General features: G+C 52.8%; 1 protein-coding gene across 1 annotated transcript in view; it reads right to left on the bottom strand.

Annotated features, from left to right (window-relative positions):
* The window catches only part of PPARA (peroxisome proliferator activated receptor alpha), an 88,680-nt gene extending 81,927 nt beyond the window's left edge, over positions 1–6,753 (bottom strand). The window contains exon 1 of the mRNA XM_058431140.1: positions 6,594–6,753. The gene's annotated coding sequence lies outside the window, so the exon portion shown is untranslated. The remainder of the gene's footprint in view (positions 1–6,593) is intronic.
* Positions 6,754–14,575: the final 7,822 nt, after the last annotated feature.

Here is a 14,575-nt window from a genome sequence, read left to right as displayed (position 1 = left end):
AACATGCATTTAAATTCTCCCGTAAAGCTGACCACGAACTTCTTAGAAAGGGACATATCCACCTGTTGACCTCTAAATAACTGGGTCTCTTTTACTGAAACTTGGCAATTTGTCACCTTGGTGTGGTTATCACATAACTGCAGACGTATTCAGTTACAAATGGATGCAAAAAAAACTTGGGGCCTTCTGAGATGTGCAGTGGTGCGACCTCAGCTCACTGCAACCTCCGCCTCCTGGGTTCAAGCAATTTTCCTGCCTCAGCCTCCCAGTAGCTGGGATTACAGGCACCTGATACCACGCCTGGCTAATTTTTGTATATTTAGTAGAGACAGGGTTTCACCATGATGGCCAGGCTGGTCTCAAACTCCTGACCTTGTGATCCGCCCACCTTGGCCTCCCAAAGTGCTGGGATTACAGGCATGAGCCTCCGTCCCTGGCCTCGCTCATTCTTAAAAATGAAAAATGAAAAATGAAAGGGGGTGTGGGAGCTTCAATATCCTGCTTTAATACAGCCTCATCTCAAACCATTCCTATGAAGCTCATAATCTTGGAAGCCATTAGTCCTTCTGTATTCGCCTTCCTAACTCTTACTATTCAAAATGATGCTCTTTCGAAGGTTGGCTTGCGGTCTGAAAGTTAAAAGTATAAAGCAAGTAAATCTGAATAGAAATCTTCACTCCTCTCTATCTGCAAATCTCTTAAAATGAAGCAAAATAAAAGCAGTCCGACGAGTCCTGCCTCCTGGAACACAGACGATATTTCATCTGAGTTTTCTCCAATTCTCCTGGGAATATTTTAACGTCACAGTCACAGCAGGAGAAGGACCCTCACCTTGTTAAATATCAGTGCTGCTCAACTCACTTCCCTTTCACCATACCCCTTCCCTATGAAGTCAGTTGTTTTGAATTTAAATCCATGATCTTGCAGAAAGAAAGAGGATTTTATTTAAATAGATCCTCAGGTCATCTTATAAAAATTATATTTAATCCATAATATACCCCAAACCTAGTGCTGATTACGAAGAGGACCATTTCAGCAGCAGCCCTCACCTTCCTAACACCACTGTAGTGGGAAGTACATATTGGACATCTGGAGGAAACACCTGCTCCCTACAGAAGGAAGAAGGGCTCTCTCTCAGTCTAGGTGTGGGGGAAGCTGCAGAGGCCTGGGGCAATTTCGCTGCGGTGGGATGGAACGGGCCATCACCCCTAGGTGTGGCTGTCTGCACTCCTGTTTAGGTGCCTCCTGCGGTTCAGCCAGCTCCCACCTACATCTCAGTACTGTGGTGACCACGGAGGCCCGTCAATACATTCTTCTTGAATTAAATTCTATTAATCATGTACTTATTCAATGAACATTGACAAGTACCTACTCAGTTTACACGTCTAGTGGGGCAGAAATAAATAAGACATCCTCTCTGCCCTCAAGGAGTTAGACTCAGTGAGGACAGTCAGACTAACAGGAACAGGGGTGCAGGCAGCACCGGGTCCTGGCTCGACGGAACTGTGTCCTGGCATGGGGAGATTCACTGGGCCTGCATTTCAGCAGATCCCTCTTCAAGATGAAGAGGCCTGGTCCAGGTATGCCATGGAGTTGGAGTAAGAGCAAACACAAGGTGTAGCCCTGCCAAAACTTGAGGTCACAATCACCTTCAAAACACACAGGAGGCTGGGTGTGGTGGCTCACGCCTGTAATCCCGAGACTTTGGGAGGCTGAAGCGAGTGAATCACCTGAGGTCAGGAGTTCAAAACCAGCCTGGCCAACATGGTGAAATCCCATCTCTACTAAAAATACAAAAATTAGCTGGGCGTGGTGGCGGGTGCCTGTATTCCCAGCTACTTGGGAGGCTGAGGCGGGAGAATTGCTTGAACCCAGGAGGCGGAGGCTGCAGTGAGCCAAGATTGTGCCACTGCACTCCAGCCTGGGTGACAGAGCGAGACTCTGTCTCAAAAACAAAAACAAAAATAAAAACAAACACAAACACATAGGAACCACTTGTAACAACTTTATTGCACTGGTGGAGAACTCTCACTTGTATATTCCAAAATGAAAACCAATTTTGGTGTGTAAGGGGTATGGTAGCATGTTGCTTTCCGAAAGCCTCTGACAAATCCTAAAATGGCCACAGTGAAAACAACACAGGTATCAGACCCGGCTAAGTGAGAAATGCAGGAGCCAGCGGTGTGTCCTCCTTCTTAAGACACCTCCTGAGATGCGCAGTTTTTTAGGCTGCCACTTCACAACCTTTCAGAGAGGTGGTATGGAGAGGAACTTCATTTTCTGATGAGAAAGCAGCAGTTTAAAGAAGGGAACAAAGGTCTCCAGGCCTGGCAGGCAGCAGCTAAGGGGCTAGAATCCAAATCTCATGATCAATGACCTAATACCTTTTCCACTATATCAAGCTGCTTTGCAGATACAAAGCAAAACTTCCAAATTTCCAACCACTTTTACCATATGTGAGCCTCAAAACAAACGCAGCTCAGCTGCAAAGATAACCATGATAGGGTGAGACCTAGCAAGGAGTAAGTTCTTTTCTTTTCAAATGCATAAACTTTCAAGACACCATAATATCACTATTAAAAGATGCTAATTAAATATCTTAAAAGCAAAGAATGCACACACCTCTGAGTAACGAGCAAATCCGGTCCTGTCTGAAAAATGTGCCTGCATGGTGCTCCTTTCCACAGAAGCTCAGTGCATGCAAGCAGCAGAAATACTTGGAAAAAGAAGCACATTCTTTTAAACATGGGCCACTGGAACAGCTAAGGCTTTCTCCTATTTGATTCTTACCTTAAACCCATCTTATCACCAAGTTGAAAATGTAAATTCTGTGCCCAAGTTTCCCTAACCACATGGCCTTAAAGGTGATCTAGCTTATTCTGTGCAATGCATAAGGCTGAAATGACAGACATAGCACATTTCTACCCCATAGTCAGAAACTATACCTTTTTAAAAAGTATCTACAGCTGGGCGCAATGGCTCACACCTGTAATCCCAGCACTTTGGGAGGCCAAGGTGGGTGGATCACCTGAGGTCAGGAGCTCGAGACCAGCCTGGCCAACATGGCAAAACCCTGTCTCTACTAAAAATACAAAAAATAGCCAGGTGTGGTGGTGGGCACCTGTAATCCCATCTACTTGGGAGGCTGAGGCAGGAGAATCGCTTGAACCTAGGAGGCAGAGGTTGCAGTGAGCTGAGATTGCGCCACTGCATGCCAGCCTGGGCAACAAAAGCTAAACTCCATCTCAAAAAAAAAAAAAAAAAAAAAAAAAAAAAAAGAAAAGAAAAATGGACTCTATGCCAAGCTACCAAAAGCAAATAAAAACAGAGATTCTCAAGTTCCAAAAAAGCAGCAATTAGGCCACAACCTCTAACTGCAATGTTACAAAATTAGCACAAACATTAAAGAAAAACCACTGACTACTTGGAAGTGAAGACACTTATCCTATTTGCCATTAAAAATATATCCATCCACACACAGAAACCAATAGAGCAAAAAAAGAGAAGAAAAATTGGCATGTTTCCAATATATTTATAATGAGCAAATACATATTTTAATTAATGTGGTTTTTTATTTTTAAAGAAAGACCACTTAGGCCTGGTGCAGTGGTTCATGGCTGTAGTTCCAGCACTATGGGAGGCCGAGGCAAGAGGATGGCTTGAGCCCAGGAGTTTGAGACAGGTCTGAACAACATAGCAAGACCCCGTCTCTGCAAAAAATACAAAAATTAGTCAGGCCTGGTGGCGTGTGCCTGTGGTCCTAGCTGCTTGGGAGGCTGAGGTGGGAGGATCACCTGAGCCCAGGGAGGTCGAGGCTGCAACAGGCCGTGATCATGCACCTGCGCTCTAGCCTAGGTGACACAGCGAGACCCTGTCTCAAACACGAATAAATAAATAAAATTAAAAAGACTACTTAAAGATGACTACATAAATATTTATTTATTTTTTGAGACCAGGTGTCACTCTGTCACCCAGGCCGGAGTGCGGTGGTGCCATCTCAGTCACTACAATCTCCACTTCTCAGGCTCAAGGGATCCTCTCACCTCAGCCTCCCAGGTAGATGCACATGCCACTGCACCTGGCTAATTTTTGTATTTTTAGTAGAGGCAGGGTTTCGCCAGGTTGCCCAGGCTGGTCTTGAACTCCTGGGCTCAAGCAATCCATCCCCTTCGTCCTCACAAAGTGCTGAAATCATAGGCGTGAGCCACTGCGCCCAGGCTACTTAAATATTTATTACAAAAACGGACTCTCCAAAACAGCACACAAGAAAAAGAACACGGGCCACCAATTACTAAAGAGTAAGATGTCCCGGTAAAAATAGGTTCTTCATCTTTTACCATGATGAGGATTATCTTTAAGTTTGTTTTTTATATTCTGGTATGAAAATCAGTTTCATGGATTCATGCTTGTCTTGTTCAGCACTGCGGACAGTAGCCCACAGCAGCTACTCAGTAAACATTTATAGAAGGACTGCATTAAATATATATACATATATAAAGAGATTGGCTAAATATTATTGTATCTAAACACAATGGGATATTATATAGACATTTCAAATGATGCGGAAATGTTTTTCACATAGAAAGATTTTTCATAACCTAAATACTCGATAAAGCAAGTTACAAAATAGTTTATAAAGAAGACACATTTTCTCCTTCTTCTCTGTCTAGTTCTCTCTCTCTCATATATACAATTTTTTTTTTTTTTTTTTTTTGGAGACGGAGTCTTGCTCTGTCACCCAGGCTGGGGTGCTGTGGTGCCATCTCAGCTCACTGCAACCTCCACCTCCTGGGTTCAAGCGATTGTCCTGCTTCAGCCTCCTGAGTAGCTGGGACCACAGGCGCCCGCCACCATGCCCGGCTAATTTCTGTATTTTTAGTAGAGACAGGGTTTCACCATATTGGCCAGGCTGGTCTCAAACTCCTGATCTTGCCATCTGCCCGCCTCAGCCTCCCAAAGATTACAGGCGTGAGCCACCGCACCTGGCTGATACACAATTTTTAAAACTCTGTTCATAAGTTTGACAAACAGGAGCTAATGAAAACCACTGCAGTATTCGATGATTATGGCATGTCTCTTACTTTACATTTAAGATGTCAGAAAAGGGCCCGGCGCGGAGGCTCACACCTGTAATCTCAGCACTTTGGGAGGCCAAGGCAGGCGGTTCACCTGAGGTCAGGAGTTTGAGACCAGCTCGGCCAACATGGTGAAACCCGCCTCTACTAAAAATACAAAAATTAGCCAGGTGTGGTGGTGAGTGCCTGTAATCCCAGCTACTTGGGAGGCTGAGGCAGGAGTATCGCTTGAACTTGTGAGGCAGAGGTTGCGGTGAACCAAGATCGTGCCACTGCACTCCAGCCTGGGTGACAAGAGGAAAACTCTGTCCCCCCAAAAAAAAAGATGTGGGAAAAGAAAGAAAAAACATTTTTTCTAACGTCAATTAGTTAATTAATTTTATTTTATTTATTTATTTTTGAGACGGAGTCTCACCCTGGCGCCCAGGCTGCAGTGCAGTGGCACAATCTCAGTTCACTAAAACCTTCACCTCCCAGGCTCAAGCGATTCTCCTGCCTCAGCTTCTTGAGTAGCTGGGATTACAGGTGTCTGCCACCATGCCCAGGTAATATTTCTATTTTTTTGTAGAGACAGGGTTTCACCATGTTGGCCAGGCTGGTCTCGAACTCCTGGCCTCAAGCGATCCACCCACCTCGGCTTCCAAAGTGCTGGGATTACAGGAGTGAGCCACCGCACCCAACTTGCCAGTTAGTTTACTTTTGCTTCAGAGTTGCACAGGTCATCATCAGCCCCAGTGTCCCTGGTCTCTCATGGATGGTGACCACACAAATTTGTATCATCTGGCCCGTTTCTTCAGCCTATCCCTGGCATGTTCTGGCATGGGTCTATCTCAACAAGCCATCTGCTTAATATTCAAATCAAAATGAAAACAGCTCAGAGACAGTACACTACTTGGTACCAGTCAGTGTGGACATCCCAAGGGTCTGCTAAGCACTCACATTTCTCAAAGTTAACGTTATCAAGTTTTAAATTATACAAAACATGCCTGCCATGAAGCAATGAAGTTCCTAGCAAAACTCACACAGTAACTCAGAACTTCAGAGTGAATCCTAGGCCAGGCACGGTGGCTCACACCTGTAATCCCAGCACTTTGGGAGGCCGAGGCAGGTGGATCATGAGGTCAGGAGTTCAAGACCAGCCTGGCCAAGATGGTAAAACCCCGTCTCTACTAAAACTACAAAAATTAGCTGGGCGTGGTGGCAGGCACCTGTAATCCCAGCTACTCGGGAGGCTGAGGCAAGAGAATCGCTTGAACCCCAGTGGCAGAGGTTGCTGTGAGCTGAGATCAGGCCACTGCACTCCAGCCTGGGCCACAGAGCGAGACTCCGTCTCAAAAAAAAAAAAAAAAAAAAAAGTGAATCCATGCACATGTATCTTACTTTCAGTCTGAAAACGTATCTAACCTTGCATCACAAAGTAATGACCCCCAGATTGCTGGTCTGTAGTGCAACAGAAGTAAACACTGAAAACACTTAAATATTTCCATCTGGAAACAGTAAATTAAACCTTCTATTTACCTGTGGTGATAGCTTCTCAGTTCTGAGCTTGTCTTGCCACAAACTGTGACTCCACAGAGCAGACGGGGCCCTGAGCTTCAGCCTGGCAGTAAGAAGGTGAAGGAGGAAGTGATTACGGTTGTTCTCTGGATGCCCCCCAACTCTTCACCTTGGAAGAGGAAAGTCATGATGACCCTGCCCCGCAACTACACGGGTGTCGCAGGGTCCTTCCCAAGAAAATCCTGTGTCCTTGCCCTGACCCAGTTCCCCAAGGCACCCTTATCCCAAGGAGGCTGGGAGAGGAGGGGCCTCCCTGGTTTCCTGGCAGAGGTCGGCCGGGGCGGCTGGGGCTGACGTGGGCGTGCAGCCCCAGAGGTCCCACGAAGCCCAGGCCACTGGACAACTGTGGGTTTTTCTTGGAAAGAATCCTGAGGCTTGGAGCACACTTCCTAACTTTTAAAAAAGACTTCAGCAAAGCTCAGGCGTGCAGTTGTGCCCTGTTGGGGTGCGTGAGGGGGCAGGGCCGACCCTCCTGACTTCCACTGGCACCACCCCGCGCCCCTCCAGCTTCACTCGCACCACGCGGGCCGCGCAGCTCGGGACTCCGGAAAGACCTGGGCGCCCGACCCGCAGCGGCCCCGACCGGGAGCGACGTGGCGCGGCTTCCGCAGAGAAGCCACCCGGCCCAGCGCAGCCTGTCCGGGGTCGCCCCGCCGCGCTGGGGCACAAAGTGGGAACCGTTCCTCAAAGGTGGTCGCAGCTGGAGGAACAAACACGCGCGTCTCCGTCCGACAGCAGCAGCCGGGCGCACCCACCCAGGGTCGGTCTGTCCGGGGCCCGGGTTTCCTCCCTTCGGGGATCCCTGGAGGTCTCGGAAAGCACCCTCTGAGTCGGGGACGCCCCAGCTCCACTGCGCCGAGGAAAGGGCAAGTCCTGATGTCCCCGCCCGTGGGGCCTCCCTCCGAGGGGACAACCCGAAGACCCAGAGTCGCTGCGGTCCCCAGACCCGACCTCCGCGCAGCGCCAAACCCCAGGGACAGCCGCGGACTGTGGGGTTCCGGGCAGGCCCCCAGCGCTAGGAGGGAGGCCGAGCTGGGCCCCGGGATCCCTCGCACGAGTTCTCGGTGTGTGTCCTCGCTCCTCGCCCTCAAGTCCCCAGCCGCGCACCCCGGGCCCCCGGGTCCCCGGGCCCCCGAGACCCCGAGACCCCGGGCCCCGCGCATGCGCCGCCCAGCCCCTGCCCCTCCCCCGTCCGCCGCCCTCCGGGTCCCGGGACCCGGGAAGCCCGGACCGCGGACCCCCGCGCGCGTTCCCGCCCGCCCGCCCCCGGGCACCTGGGCCGCGGTCCGCCGCCTGCCGGTCCGTGGGGCGAACGCCGAAGGAGGCGGCGCCGGGCAGGGCGCTAGCGGCCGCCTCCGCCCCCGCCGCCCGCTGCCCCCGCCGCGGGGCCGCCGCGTCCACGGCCCATGCCCGGCGCCGCCTCCGCGCGTCCGTGCCAGCCGCGCCCCAGCGACACGCACCGCCCCTCGGGCCGCCCCCCGCCCCGGTCCGCGCGAGCGAATGTCCAGAGGCCCGACCCGGAAGCCCCGCCCGCCCCGCGCGCCCTCCGGGCCCCCGGCCTCGGCCCCGGGACACACCCCCCGGAGGGCGGCGCCCGATTGGCTGCTCGCGGTGGGCGGGGCCCCGGGAGCGCTCAGCGGCTCCCACCTAGCGCCTAGCGGCCGCTGCAGCCAAGAGAAACTGAGGCCGGAGAGGTGGAGGGACTGTCCAAGGTCACCGACGGGACACCGCTGAGCATCGGCGCCCCTCCAGCCCGGCGCACCGGGGCGGGGCTGAATTCGAGGCGGGGACGCGCGGCCGCGGTGCGGGTGGAGGTTCCCGCCGGGCGCCCGTGCCACGCTGGCGAGTCCCTCCTGCCTCCTCGATGAGCCCGGCTCTGCTACTCTGTGCGATGAGCCGGTCAAGACCCGGGACCGGGGACCTTAAGTCTCAGAAGTGCGTAGGGTGGGAGGCGGCCCGGAAAGGACCTTGTCCCTGGAACCTCAAGATGCAAAATAAGGAGAAGGGGAAGGCGAGCTGGGAGGACAAGCAAACAGGTGGCGGGAGGTGCCAGGGCGTGTGGCGGGCGGGGGAACGAGGAGGGTGAAGGGCAACGCGGACGGGCTCGGGGAGGCGCTGCCAGCTCCGACCCCACAACCCCACCCTTCTCCAGCAGCCCAAGAGCCATCCCTGCCCCTACTCCATGCGCTGGGGGGTGAGGGGCTGACTTTGTGCCTACGCAAGTCGCTAGGACTCTGCTGGCGCAAGGGGAGGTCGCGGCCCAGCGGCCAATGGCGAGGAGTAGGAGAGCGCTCTGCAAAGCCGCTTTGTTCGCGCCGTGACGCCCGAGCTCCCGGAGCGGAATGCACAAAGCCCCTGGGTGCCCGCACATCAGGGCTCCCCTCCTCGGGAACGCAATGTGTGCTATGCCCGCTCCGCTGCCTGCCCTCCACTGCCAGCTGCGCCTGCCACTGTGCTATTTGTGGCAGCGGGCGCCCAGGAGGACCCACTCCGGAAAGGAAACACAGATCTCATTAGGCAGGGGAACTGGAGACCAGGCGGGAACTGGCCCTTTCGCAAACTTCTCTTAAACTCACCCTTGTTGATTAGCCAGGCACCTATGGTGAACTTTGCCCCACCCTCCAGACACCCACATGTCCTTCCCACTGGCACACTGCAACCTCACCTTCTCTTGCACATGTTAGCCAGCAATAGCTAACATTTATGTTATGTTTCAGAGTTTACAGGGTGACCCGTACACATAATATCCTGCATATCTCGTGGGGTGTGCAGGCAGCCACATCCAAGCTTGTCATCCTGTTGTGTTTGGTGAGGGAAGCTGACCCTGGGCTGCCCACGCAGAGCTCAGGGGCTACATCCTCATGAGGATCTCCGGGCTCAAAGACATTACCTGGCATACCTATATCCCAGGCTCTCAAGGACCAGGGTCCACACAGGTGTGTTGGCTTCTTTTCCCAGATGCACCACCCAGGTCAACCAGGTGTTGAAAGACCTAGTGAACCTTCTCATGAACAAGGACAAAGGTTATGTGGGGATCTGCAGAGTGGTCATGTACACTCAGCAGACACAGAAAAGTGATATTCTTGGGTTTTTTGGGGCTCCCAAGGTTTTAGGGAGAGAAAACTTGTTTTTCATCCAAGTGTCCCAGAAATAAGCATTTTCAATCAAATGCTGTCAGCCAGTCTCCCGCAGGTGTCCTGAGGGTAGAAGCAAGTTCAGGACTCTTCTCTTAGGAATATCCTGGCCAGAAACAGCGCCATATCCACTGGCGCCCCTGGGAGCAGGGGTGGTAGGTTTGTTTTGGGAAACCACGCTCAGATGAGAGAGATGAAGCAATTTTCTGTTTGCCACGAAGACCTTGTCACACACCCAGCATGGGAGCAACTGTCACAAAGGGCACACCCTCACCCCCATTCCCAGCTCCAGGAAGTCTCTCTTTACCTTCTTCAGTGCTGATGACATGAGGGCCACACGACAGAACAGAAACACCGCTGGCGCAGGGACTGAGTAGAAATCTGTAACTTTGAGGACAAATCAGTGCTCTTGAAAATGTCTCTGAGCACCACCTGTTTCCTCTCTGGAGCCTTAGTGACTACTGGGAGCATCTGGTGCATATGGATCTTAGTTCATAGCTACCATTTATGTGGTGACAATGCTGTCTCAGTTCCCTTTTTACATTTTCTGATCCGGAAGATGTTCTGAGGGTAATTATTACTGTGCCCACAATTACAAGATGGAGACTGAGGCACAGAGAAGCCCCATCTGCACTGGGTCCCCCAGGCCAGTGGCAGGGCGCAGGACGGAAGGCAGGTCTGTAAAGCCCACATCTGCCCTGCTGAGCTGCTCACTCATGCAAGTGCTGACCTGCCAGCCAGCCAGAGAAGCCGAGGCTCTCCGACAGCCTCAGGGAAAGAATTGGGAAGCTGGGAATTCAGAGGGGAAGGGGTTGCTGGAGGTGGCAGCCTGGAGTGATAGGGCTTGGCCGCTCAGTACTGGGCAGCAGTTAGACCCTGAATGCTGGGAGCAGGTGATGACAGTCATCTGTGTTCAGGGACCCAAGTGCTTTCCCTGACCCTGCCAAGGTAAAGCTTCTCCTACGGGCCTGGGGTCCGGGCTGGAGTCTGTTTGCCATCCAGGGCCTGCGAAGTTTGCTGCTGGCTTGCCCTCTGCTGATGTGCAAAGCTCTCTGTCAAGGGGGAGTGTGTGCTTCCAGGGTGTCATCCGCCAGGGCAGTGGCCTCTGAGCTCCTGGAAGTGTGCCTGCAGGTCAGGTGGTAGAAGTCCACCGGGACAGGGGCCGTGGGCTGAGAAAGGGAGGGCTCACTGGCAGTGAGCAGGAAGCTGCTTGGCAACCCGAGGCTGGACCTCGTCGATGAGGGCCAACCATGAGCATGTCCTTGGTTGCCATCCTGGTACTGACAGCAAAACCCCATGGGTCCAAGGTAACGAAGTATTGTCACACTAGGGGACAGAATCTACAAGAGTCCCACGAGGCAGCTGTGCTTATGCCCATCTTACAGATGAGGAATGAAGGGCCAGGAATGGCAGCACGTGGCCAAGTCCCCAGCAGGGAGTGAGAACTCTCCCGAGTCCCAGTCCATCAGCACCTGGCCCTGGGTACCCTGGGGGTTCGGTTGTCTGTTGCAGAAGCTGTCTGTTGGCTGATACAGCAGCCTCTGGCAGACTCAGGAGCCCAGGGTCAAGGATCGGATTTCCCTGGTGGCTGGTCCTGGCCCCACAGCTCCAGGGGGTGGCAGCAGCATGTGCAGAAGCCTGTGGCAGGAGAGAGGGGCCACGTTCAAGGAGAGAGAGTGTGGAGATGGCACAAGGTGGGCAGAGCTGGGCAAGGACCTGGCCAGGCAGGTCTTGCAGCCCAGTAGGGAGTTTAACTTTGGTCCTAAGGGCTGCAGGACACCTGCCATGGAGGGTTGTCAGCAGAGGCATGACTCCATCAGATTAGCACCAAGTGCTGCATGCTATGTGTTAACCAGTGGTCACAGCTGAAGTGGTGGGGTGGGGCTTATGCTGTGCACCCATTCTAGCTTTGCAGGATCTGGAAGCTTCTGCAGGTCCAGAAACTGCTGCTGTCATGACTCTCTACCCTTTGATAATTAACCGGTCCCCAGCTTTGCAGCAGGCCCCATTTGACATGGCTCAGATGTCTGTCTCTGTAGATCTTGAGAAGACCAGGGCAGCCCACCTGCAGCCGCACTGCCTCCCTTCTTTGCCCCTCCGAAGGGACAGGTGCGCCCCTCGTCACACAGGATCCAGCTCCAGGGCTAGGTCATGGATGTCATTTATCCAGTCCAGGACATGGACTGGAAGCTGCAGGACCCCTGCCTGTGTCGTGCTAGGTGCCGTGGGAGTCTCACTGCAAAGCGTGATGTGTAGATAGATGGATCTTTTCTTTTCTTTTCTTCTCTTCTCTTTTTTTTTTTTTTTTGAGACGGAGTCTCGCTCTGTCGCCCAGGCTGGAGTGCAGTGGCGCGATCTCGGCTCACTGCAAGCTCCGCCTCCCGGGTTCACGCCATTCTCCTGCCTCAGCCTCTCCGAGTAGCTGGGACTACAGGCGCCCGCCACCACGCCCGGCTAATTTTTTTGTATTTTTAGTAGAGACAGGGTTTCACCGTGGTCTCGATCTCCTGACCTCGTGATCCGCCCGCCTCGGCCTCCCAAAGTGCTGGGATTACAAGTGTGAGCCACCGCGCCCGGCCCCTCTTTTCTTTTCTTTTATATTCTTTTTGAGATGGAGTCTTGCTCTGCACTTGTGTACTTGCCAGAGTGCAGTTGTGAGATCTCGGCTCATTGCAACCTCTGTCTCCCAGGTTCAAGCGATTCTTCTGACTCATCCTCCTGAGTAGCTGGGATTACAAGCACCTACCACCACACTCGGCTAATTTTTTGTATTTTTCATACAGACGGGGTTTTACCATGTTGACCAGGCTGGTCTCGAACTCCTGACCTCAGGTGATCCACTCGCCTTGGCCTCCTAAAGTGCTGGGATTACAGGCGTGAGCCACTGCGCCCAGCCAGATAGACATATTTGGTCCATAAAGGACGATCTGCTCTGCATGGAGTTGGATTCTGCAATGATCTGACCCAGTGGTTGGCAGTGAGTGACACTGCTGCGGGCAGGGAAGACTGCAAGTGCGGAGATGAGGTCTGGCATGACGGCCTGGAAACGCACAAGGCAGGCAAGCTTATGTGCACAGCACCGTGCCACGCGGGCACTGACCCCAACTTTCCCTCATGGAAGGAGTGGGCAGTGCCTGGAGTTTAGAGTTCAACAGAACTGGATTCAAATCCTCCTGTGCCTTTTCCTCAAACTATAACCTCCAGCTGGTGATGCTATCCAAGCCCCCTCATCTCTAAAGTGGGGCAGGGACGCCTGCCTGGATGGGTCCTGGTGTGAGTTTGAGGAGGGAGCATGGGGGTGGTGCAGGGTGGGGCCTGATGAGTGGGTCATATTTGGGACATGGTAACCACCAGCTTGAGGGCTCTGCTAAGAGTTGCCTCCTACAGGAAGCCTGCTTGGCAACCGTCCCCCTGCCAAAGCCGCCCTCTGCCTTGTGTGGCCACCACCTCCTGTATTCCATGTGGCTCTTGTCGCATCCAGCACCATCTTTACGGGGCCCACTGCCCAGTCCTGTCTCTCCACTCAGGACAGCTGACAGGCAGGCCTCATGCCTCGCAGACACCAGCCCCAGTGCCTACGTGTCTCCCGCCCATGATCCCCTGTCCCACCCTGTTATCTGCCTTTCACCAAAGAATCCTGCCAGCCAGGAAAGGCAATCTGAACTGGAGCCCATGCAGCTGAGCGGAAGGGGGGCTGCCCCATTGCATTGTTCTGCCCTTGAGTTTCACTAAAATGTGGAATTGGGCCACGGTCCCTCATCTCCTGGAAGGGACAGGTCACGTTTGACAAAGTTTTCTGGGTCTGCAGCAAAGTGGAAAAAAAACAAAAAAAACCAAAAAAAACAAAAAACTGACATCGTGAAGAGTTTCCTATAGAACTTCAACTAGCTGATTTAAAGAAATAGCCTCGGGGCCAGGCGTGGTGGCTCATGCCTGTAATCCCAGCACTTTGGAAGGCCGAGGCAGGTGGACCACCTGAGGCCAGGAGTTCGAGACCAGCCCGGCCAACATGGTGAAACCCCATCTCTACTAAAAATACAAAAATAAGCTGTGCATGGTGGCGCACGCCTGTAGTCCCACCTACTCTGGGGGCTGAGGCAGGAGACTCGCTTGAACCCAGGAGGCGGAGGTTGCAGTGACTGGAGATTAGCCTGGGCGACAGAGTGAGACTTTGTCTCAAAAAAAAAAGAAATAGCCTTGGGCTGGACATGGTGGGCCTGTAATCCTAGCACTTAGGGAGGCCGAGGCGAGTGGATCACCTGAGACAGGAGTTCAAGACCAGCCTGACCAATATGGTGAAACCCGTCTCTACTAAATACAAAAAATTAACTGGGCGTGGTGGTGCATACCTGAAATCCCAGCTACTTGAGAGGCTGAGGCAGAATTGCTTGAACCCTGGAGGCAGAGGTTGCAGTGAGCCAAGATTGCGCCATTGCACTCCAGCCTGGGCAACAAGAGAGAAGACTCCATCTCAAAAAGAAAAAAAAAGAAATAGTCTTTTTTCTCAGGCTAGGCGTAGTGGTTCACACCTGTAATCCCAGCACTTTGGGAGGCAGAGGCGGGAGGATTGCTTGAGGCCAGGAGTTTGAGACCAGCCTGGGCAACATAATAAGACCCCGTCTCCACAAAAAAAAAAAAAAAAATAAGCCAAGCATGGTAGCATGTGCCTGTGGTCCCAGCTACTCAGGAGGCTGAGGTGGGAAGATCACTTGGGCCTGGGAGGTCAAGGCTAAAACGAGCTGTGATTGCACCACTGCATTGCAGCCTGGGCAACATTGAGAGACCCTATCTCAAAGAAAAGCAAGAAAA

Source organism: Hylobates moloch, unplaced genomic scaffold, assembly GCF_009828535.3.
Source record: "Hylobates moloch isolate HMO894 unplaced genomic scaffold, HMol_V3 SCAFFOLD_19, whole genome shotgun sequence".
In the NCBI taxonomy this organism is placed as follows: domain Eukaryota; kingdom Metazoa; phylum Chordata; class Mammalia; order Primates; family Hylobatidae; genus Hylobates; species Hylobates moloch.
Note: the sequence above shows the minus strand (reverse complement) of the source record. Positions and strands in the feature narration are given on the sequence as shown.